The sequence below is a fragment of the Pagrus major genome, chromosome 20 (assembly GCF_040436345.1).
Source record: "Pagrus major chromosome 20, Pma_NU_1.0".
Classification (NCBI taxonomy): Eukaryota; Metazoa; Chordata; class Actinopteri; order Spariformes; family Sparidae; genus Pagrus; species Pagrus major.
In genome coordinates, this window is record NC_133234.1 from 5,437,056 (window position 1) to 5,445,236 (window position 8,181).

Consider the following 8,181-nt stretch of genomic DNA (forward strand, 5'->3'; position numbering starts at 1 on the left):
ATCTGTAGTGCAACCAAATTGTGTTGCAGAGCTCCCGAGGGCTAAATGTTTTGTGATTATCTTTTCTATTATAAATGATGCATTCACGTGGCATTCGTCCTAATTGACGTGCCATTGATAGCTCCCTGATAACGGACCCAGAGGATTGAGCATGTGTGTGCGTTCTCATCAAATTAAGGCAATTATCTGCCACTGCAAAGCAATAAATACATTCTTTAAAGTGGGAAAGTTGCCGAAAGAGAGCATTGATAATAAAGACATTTTTTTATTTATTTATTTTTTTTGGGGGGGGGGGGGTCTGCTGTTAGAGAAGTTTCTGTCAGAAGCCTCGAGGTTAGATCCTGCTCAAGTCAACACCAACTCACAGTCTGACTGTCATATTAACTGAGTAATTGTCTTAGCTGAGGCTCTTTGTGAATATATGAGCACTCACTCGTCAGACTTCTGATACATAAAGTACACATCAAACACTCATTACTTGTTCCTAGTCTGCCCTTAAGTCACTGCTTTTAATAAGAAACAGAATACACAAAGCACATGCTAACTTGATGACAGAATTAATTTACATAAACAGTTCACTTTGTGGTATAAAACTGCAACTGGAAAAAAATAAGAATAATCAGCACTGTGTTAGTTTCATTTATTCCATGCTATATCTGCTTGTACTGTAAAAACAAAGATATATACAACACTTGTATTCAACAGTTGACATGTTAACAATTGTGGTGATTACCAGCCAACTCTAACACAAATTATATGACTCCCATGCAAATGGCAGCACACTAAAAAAGTCAGAGAATAACTGCACAACCATCACAGAGGCCCAAACCCTGAAAAAGGAATACTGTCATCTGCCTTCCAATTACTTCTATGTGCCTTGAATCAACCTTGTGCCTGTGGTTTTATGTGTGTGTTTGAGTGTGTGTGTGTGTGTGTGTGTGTGTGTGTGTGTGCGTGTGTGTGTGTGTGCATGTGTGAACCCCTTCAGTCAAATACATGTCTTCCACATGAAGATGGAATGGGTGTGTAGCATCAACTGCCAAAATCAACAATTATACATGTTTTACCCTGTCAACCACCCATGAATTAGCCCCTTCTTGCCTTCACTTTCCCTCTTTTCTCACTTTGAGTCAAACAGGTGCGTGCGTGCGTGCGTGCGTGCGTGCGTGCGTGCGTGCGTGCGTGCGTGCGTGCGTGCATGTGTGCTCTCTCTCACTGTGTTCCAGCTGCTGTTAGCTACTGGAAGTAGCTAGTAGTTTGTAGCTGGAAGTAGATTTGAAGTGAGGGGACATCCAGCTGAAGATGACATAATTTCTTTCTTTCTATCTCAACCTAATTTACAGTTTTTGTACAACTAAAATGTGGTAGAAATGGATTCCTTCTGCTCCCACTTCTCAGCAGGGTTCTTCAGTTTTTTAATGCACAGTAGTCCTCTTAACAAACCGCTTTAAAGGTTTGACGCTAAAGGAGCGTCCGACTGTTATAGACCCTTACTGTATGTCTTCACTCTAAGAGCTGTTATGCTGTAACCAGTACACCAACCAACCAACAGGTAAAAATGTTTTATTAAGGTTCGAAAGACAGTCAAAATTCATGGCCTACGAAAATGGATGTCATGGTGTGTGACGTGGCAGCATGTTTTGTTGTTGTTTTTCCTGTTGTTTTCTCCCTACCTGTTTCCCGCCTCCTTTTTGCCCTAACCTGCTCCTTCCAGTTCGTGTGTGTCTGTGGGCGTGGCTACTGGTTCCTGCTGCAGCAGAGAGACGCACCTGATGATCATAAGCTCATCACCTCCCACTATAATACCCTGGTCTCTACACCACTCCAGTGCCAGATTGATCTGTCACTTCTGTCACGTTCGGTGATTATACCTGTGCTCTTGCTAAACCTCAGTGTATGTTACGCTCAGTTGTTGGTTGGTTGGTTGGAGGACCCAAAAGGTCTCCAGGTCCAATCCAGGGATTGAGTAATCCAGCAGGGGGGCGATGGGACAGGCACAAACCAAGCAGGCTGCAACGAACTCCCTGACATCCTTGAATAGGCTGGGCCACCAGATACGTTGCTGGAGAAACAGGAGAGTCCACTGTACACCAGGATGGCAGGTTAGTTTAGAGGAGTGACCCCACTGTAGGACTTAAGAGCAGACATTCACAGGCAGAAACAGGCTGTTTCCGGGACCTTTGCCTGGATCTGGGTGGTCTCGTTGAGCCTCCTTCACAAGCATCTCAACCTCCCAGGTGGGCACACTGACTATGCCGAGAGGTGGCATGATAGGCTTGGGGTCAGCAGACACAGAGTCAGGGGAGTAGAGGTGGGAGAGAGCATCCGGCTTACCATTACGAGAGCCTTGGCAATAGGAAATGATACAGTTGAAACAACTAAGGAATAGGGACCATCGAGTCTGTTGGGAGTTTAGTCTTTAAGCGGAGTACAGGTGAGAGAGGTTCTTGCGATCTGTCCAGATGAGAAATGGTTGGTGAGAACCCTCGAGCCAGTGCCGCCACCCCTGGAGAGCCAAAACCACAGTCAGCAACTCCTTATTCCCTACATAAGAAATGTAGAGGAAAGGAGGAGAATGTAGAGTTACTGAACAGACTTTTTGAGAGTTACAAAGGCTGATTCAGCTCTGGGGGTCCATTTGAAGGTGGCTGCCACTCAGCTGTAGTAGCAAATGAATTGCCTGTAGAAGTTAGCAAATCCTAGGAAGCGCTGAAGCTGTTTCCTAGAAGCCGGGGTGGGCCACTCCTCCACAGCTCGTATCTTGGCAGGATTGGGTTGAGGTTGTTTTTGAGCCACAACATAACAGAGGAAGTTTACTGGTGGTGCATGAAACTCAAACACTCACAAGGTGGTCGGCATTACAGAGATCCAGTTTCGTGAAGAACTTGTCACTGCAGAGTTCAGATAAGTGTCAGATAACCCCTTATTAAAGAGATGAATGAGCGGTCATTTGTTCCAACCACTCTGCGACCACAATGCGGAAATCTATGGAGAAAGCAGCGGCTGACTGTGAACCCTGGTGTAAAGCAAATAATCTGTTGACTGCCTCAGAGCCCTGAACTGGATGATCAAAAACTAATAATAAAAAAAATAAAGTGAGTCAAAATGTGAAAAATATGTCATAAATGACATACAAAAACAGCAAATCAGTCATTGACCACACAGTGTACAACCTCATGGGTGTTTTTAGTCATTTAGACATATTTACTTTTGGTATGTGAACTTCCCCAGTGAGCAAAAAGTGGTCTAGATCACGTCTTTTAGATGTCATTTATGGACATCCAAGACATCTAAAAGATGTCCTCTGGGGAGCCAGAATGAAAGTTTTTTATACGTCTTTTCTGGACGTTGTATAGACGTTTATATTTCATTTGTCGACTAATTCTGGCTGTCCATGGACGTCCAAATCATAACCAGTATGAACGTCTATTCTCAACTAATTCTGGATGTCAGTGGATGTCTAGATTATGGCCTGACTGGACGTCTTTTCTCAACGTCATTTATCGACTAATTCTGGCTGTCAATGGACATCCAGATCATGGCCTGGCCCGACAGACATGATATCAGCCTGTTTGGATGTCCACAGATGTTGCCTGCTCAGTGGGTCGCCCTTTTCTCCTTTAGACATGCAAATTTCTCAATGACTCTATGGTTGAAGTCTGGGATGTCTGTGACAAATTTCTTTTCCATAGAGAGCATGGCCAATGCATTGAGACGATCCTGTGGCATTGTGGTCTTGAGGAATGTCTTGATTCTTTTTGGTGCTGAAAAGTATCTCTCACATTCAGCTGTTGTCATAGGAGTTGTGATGAGGATCTTCAGCAGAGCCACAGATTGTCAGACGGTGTCTTGAAGATTGTTCCCCACAAAGAGGTGGTACAGATCCACAGCACCAGTGCAGTTCCTGAACTCATTGTTGCCATAGGTGAGTGACAGTTCAGTTTTCAGCTTGCTCTTGTTCAGCAGCAGTGGGTAAGCCTCCAGGGTGGTGTCCAGTGCTGCGTCAGGAAACTGGTTGCTGTGTTCGTGAAATTTGTCTCCCTGTAGCAGTGTAGCACAGTCAGGTTCTTGGTGAAAGCAAACCTCTCCTTTGCATTGCCCAAGATAGTGTCACTTAAAAAATGAATGCAGTTTAATACAATACTGAAATGGATATTAGCCTTACAATATATAGATATAATAAATGATGTATAAAAATAATTAATTTTATCAATGTATGTAAGTTTCTATCTTACCTCTGTATCATTTACCTGATCTTTTGCACGTCGTCTGTGAACTGCTGACTGACTCTTTGGACAACACTGAGTCAATGGACTGCTGCTGGGGCTGACTGTGGAGAATGTCCACATGAGTCATTATGTGGTGGAACAGTTCCAGGAAGAAGCTGTAAGAATCATCCTCCAGTAGCCTCACAAACCCTCCAGCCTCCTGCACAGTGGTAGGATCAAACTCACCTCAGTCCCTGATGTTTTCAAAACACTTGAGGAGGTCATCTTTGTGTTCAAACACTGTATTCACAGCACGACTGTGGAAGTTCCATCCTACTGCACTTACTCTGGGAAGTCTGTGTGCCACCACTCTGTCAAGCATGCTGGTTCTCTTAGGAGATCCTTTAAAAAAGCCAGAGAATCCAGCCACGTCAAAGAAGGACTGCCTGACTTTTGTGAGATATGTCACCTGCTGCATGACGAGGTTGGTGAGCATAACAGTGGACATAGTGTGCATTCTCATAAACATCTTGCACCTTCTTCTGCACACCACCTGTGGCTCCTCTCATGAAATGAGCTTGTTCTCCTGGTCATCAGGGAGAATGGAGCTCAAATGCACCACAGAACTTTACACAGTCTATTATTTTAGACAAGATGTGCCTTTTTTTGTCAACTTCCTCGTTGTAGCCTTCGTCAGGCTGAGCAGCTATATTTACTTTGCCAAACATTCCAAGACGTACCATTTTCTATGTGGCTCTGAGTTTGTTCATGCCTTTTCACTTTTCTGCAAAGTGCTTTAAATCAGTCATACCTGACAGGAAAAGGAGGCAGGAAAAGCTAAATAAAGTGCCAACCACACTGCATGCAGTTAGCCATGACTTCTTAGCAAACTGACTACTTGACATTTACATTTAGGGCATTTAGCATTTAGCAGATGTTTTTTGTCCAAAGCGACTTACAATAAGTACATTTGTCACAAGAAAAAAAACACAACATATCACCGTCGATAAAGTAGAAAAGAAAAGATAGAAACAATTTTCAAGCCCTCATCTGAGCAAAGTAGGTGCTATTTATCAAGGATGCCATAAGTACAAAAGTGCTATGATGTAAGTGCCACAGGTAAGAACATACAAGTGCATATACATTTTTTTTGTTGTTGTTTGTTTTTCGGGTGGGGGGGTTGAGGTGAAGTCTGAACAAGTGAGTCTTGAGTTTTTTGCGGAAGATGGCGAGTGATTCTGCTGTCCTGACATTGGTCGGGAGTTCATTCCACCACTGGGGTGCCAGAACAAAGAAGAGTCACGACTTCGCTGAGCGGCCTTTGTTTGCTCTTAGCGATGGCAGTACCAGCCGGCCAGCTGATGTAGTAGAGCGAAGTGCTCGCGCTGGGGCGTGTGGTCTGACCAGTGTTTGGAGGTAGATAGGTGTAGTTCCATTGACGGCCTTGAAGGCCAGCACCATGGTCTTGAATCTGATGCGTGCCGCAACAGGAAGCCAGTGGAGGTCACGGAGGAAGGGGGTCACATGGAGGAATTTGGGTAGATTGAAAACAAGGCACGCTGCAGCGTTCTGGATACGTTGCAACAGTTTAGTCGCAGAGGCTGAAAGTCCAGCCAAGAGAGAGTTGCATTAGTCCAGGTGGGAAATGACCAGCGATTGGACCAGGAGTTGCATCGCATCCTTTGTGAGGAAAGACCGGATCCTGCGGATGTTGTAGAGGGCAAATCTACAGGATCGGGCCACCACGGTGATGTTGGGGGTGCAGGATAGTCCGTCGTCGAGGATCACGCCCAGGTTCCTTGCAGTTGATGAAGGTGATACCGTGACGTCCTCGACAGTGACTGCCAGGTCCATGTGAGGGCAGTCTTTCGGGATGAAGAGGAGTTCAGTTTTACTGAGGTTGAGCTTGAGATGATGTGCAGTTGTCCAAGCGGAGATGTCTGCCAGACATTCCAAGATGTGCGTGGCAACGTGAGTATTGGAGGATGGGGGAAAGGAGAGGAACAGCTGGGTGTCGTCAGCATAACAGTGGTAAGAGAATCCATGTGATGTGATTGCAGAGCCTAGTGATCTAGTGTATAGTGAAAACAGAAGCGGTCCTAGTACTGAGCCTTGAGGGACACCAGTTTCCAGGGAGCAGGGTTTGGACAAGGAGCCATTCCACGTGACCTGAAAGGTGCGATTTGTCAGGTATGATGCAAACCAGGTTAGAGCAGAGTCAGCAATGCCAAGTTCAACCAAAGTGGAGAGGAGGATTTGGTGGTTGACTGTGTCAAACGCAGAGGATAAGTCGAGGAGGATGAGGACTGACAAGTGGGACGAGGCTCTGGTGGCACGGAGCGACTCAGTCACTGTGAGGAGGGCTGTCTCAGTGGAGTGAGCAGTCCTGAAGCCTGACTGATTAGGGTCAAGGAGGTCGTTCTGCTAAAGGTAGGAGGACAACCGGAAAAAGACGGGGTGTACTGTCTTCTTCTGTCTTCTGTCTTGCGTTTAATTACGGTGTCCGGTTGGTCGGGTCCGAGCTCTTTCACTCTAAGCTTTTCCTGCAGTGTTCTCCTCTCAAACAGCGTTGTTTTCAGCAACTTAACTGAACTTTCTTTCTCCATTCCGATCTATTCTCCGCAACTCACTCTATCACACAAGGCTCCTCCAACTCTCTATGAACTTCTACGTCATCTACTCTTACGTCAACTCCTTTTCGTGCTTTTTAGCACGGCCTTGGGGCGGTGAAAGTCAACGCCCAGCTAGCTCCTATCTTTTGAATTACAGTGAGTGAAGTGCACATGAACAACTTATAACTTATACTCACTGGGGGCAGGAAATGGGCTTGTATCAGTGTGTTGTTCTGTGCGTCTTCATACATCCTGTGGAAGGACACATCTGACTGCAGTCCCTGATAGTGTGTGCTGAGCATGCTCACACTGGACATTACAGTCTCCATGGATATGTCCTTCATCTGGAGGACTCATGCCACCTCTTTTGCCTCCTTCGGCACCTCAGTAGTACCTCCAGTGCGGACTATTTTGCCCAGTTTGAGATACACAGCCTCATAATTGCTCAACAGGAAACTCAGAGCTGCCGTTCTGCAGGTCCAACACCTTGGACAGAGTGGTTTCAGACAGCCTCCAGCAGTATTGGCAGAGAGAGAGGCATGTATTCTCTCAAAGATGTCCACTGTCTTTGATGAGAAAGTGATCATGTCATGGATGTCGTGCACAACAGATGCCCACCATTGGACACTTTATTTTGGCCTCATGTAATACCAAGTTCAGACTGTGGTTGACACAGTGGAAATGGCTTTCAGATTTTTATCCTGAATTATTTTTCCTGACATCCTGCTCTGCAGCACAGATGCACCGTCATAGGGCTGTTATGGACTTTGCATCAGTGCAAGGGCAGTCATGTATCCCTATGATAAACTCATGCACCACATAGTCACCCGAGACCCATCGAATGGGAAGAGACAGCTGCTCTCTCCCACTTATGTCCCTGGTCTCATCCACAATTATACCATACTTTTTAGCACCCCGGATAATGGACAGCAACACTTTGAGCGTTTAGTTAGTTAGTCTTTGTAATACTTATGTCTGTTCACAACTTGGTGGTTTGTTTGAGTAATTGTCATTTTTGTGTTGGTTTATAATTTCCACTGGTTTCCACACAAGGCGCTTATGGGCGTTTCGGTCACCCGTTCACTACGTCATTGCGGGGGATCTCATCAGTCACGGAGTCTTCCAGGTCCAAGCAAGCACCCGTCATGGTTTTAGACATCATTGCCACTTTATTACCACATCACCAGGAAGTCGGGGGACAAAAAGACTTGGTGTTGTCCCTACTTCAGCATCAGTGCTAAGGTGGTCATATCTTACAACAGTTAGCGTAACCTAGTGAAACAGTGTAACCTAAGAAAAGTGCTTTGTAACTTTTACCCAGAATTTCTGTTGTTAACCTACTCTCTGAAGTGTGCTTTTTA

The 8,181-nt window shown here is 45.4% G+C and overlaps 1 pseudogene; it reads right to left on the reverse strand.

The window, feature by feature from the left end:
- Window positions 1-2,134: 2,134 nt before the first annotated feature.
- LOC141015933 (uncharacterized) lies at window positions 2,135-7,967 on the reverse strand (annotated as a pseudogene).
- Window positions 7,968-8,181: the final 214 nt, after the last annotated feature.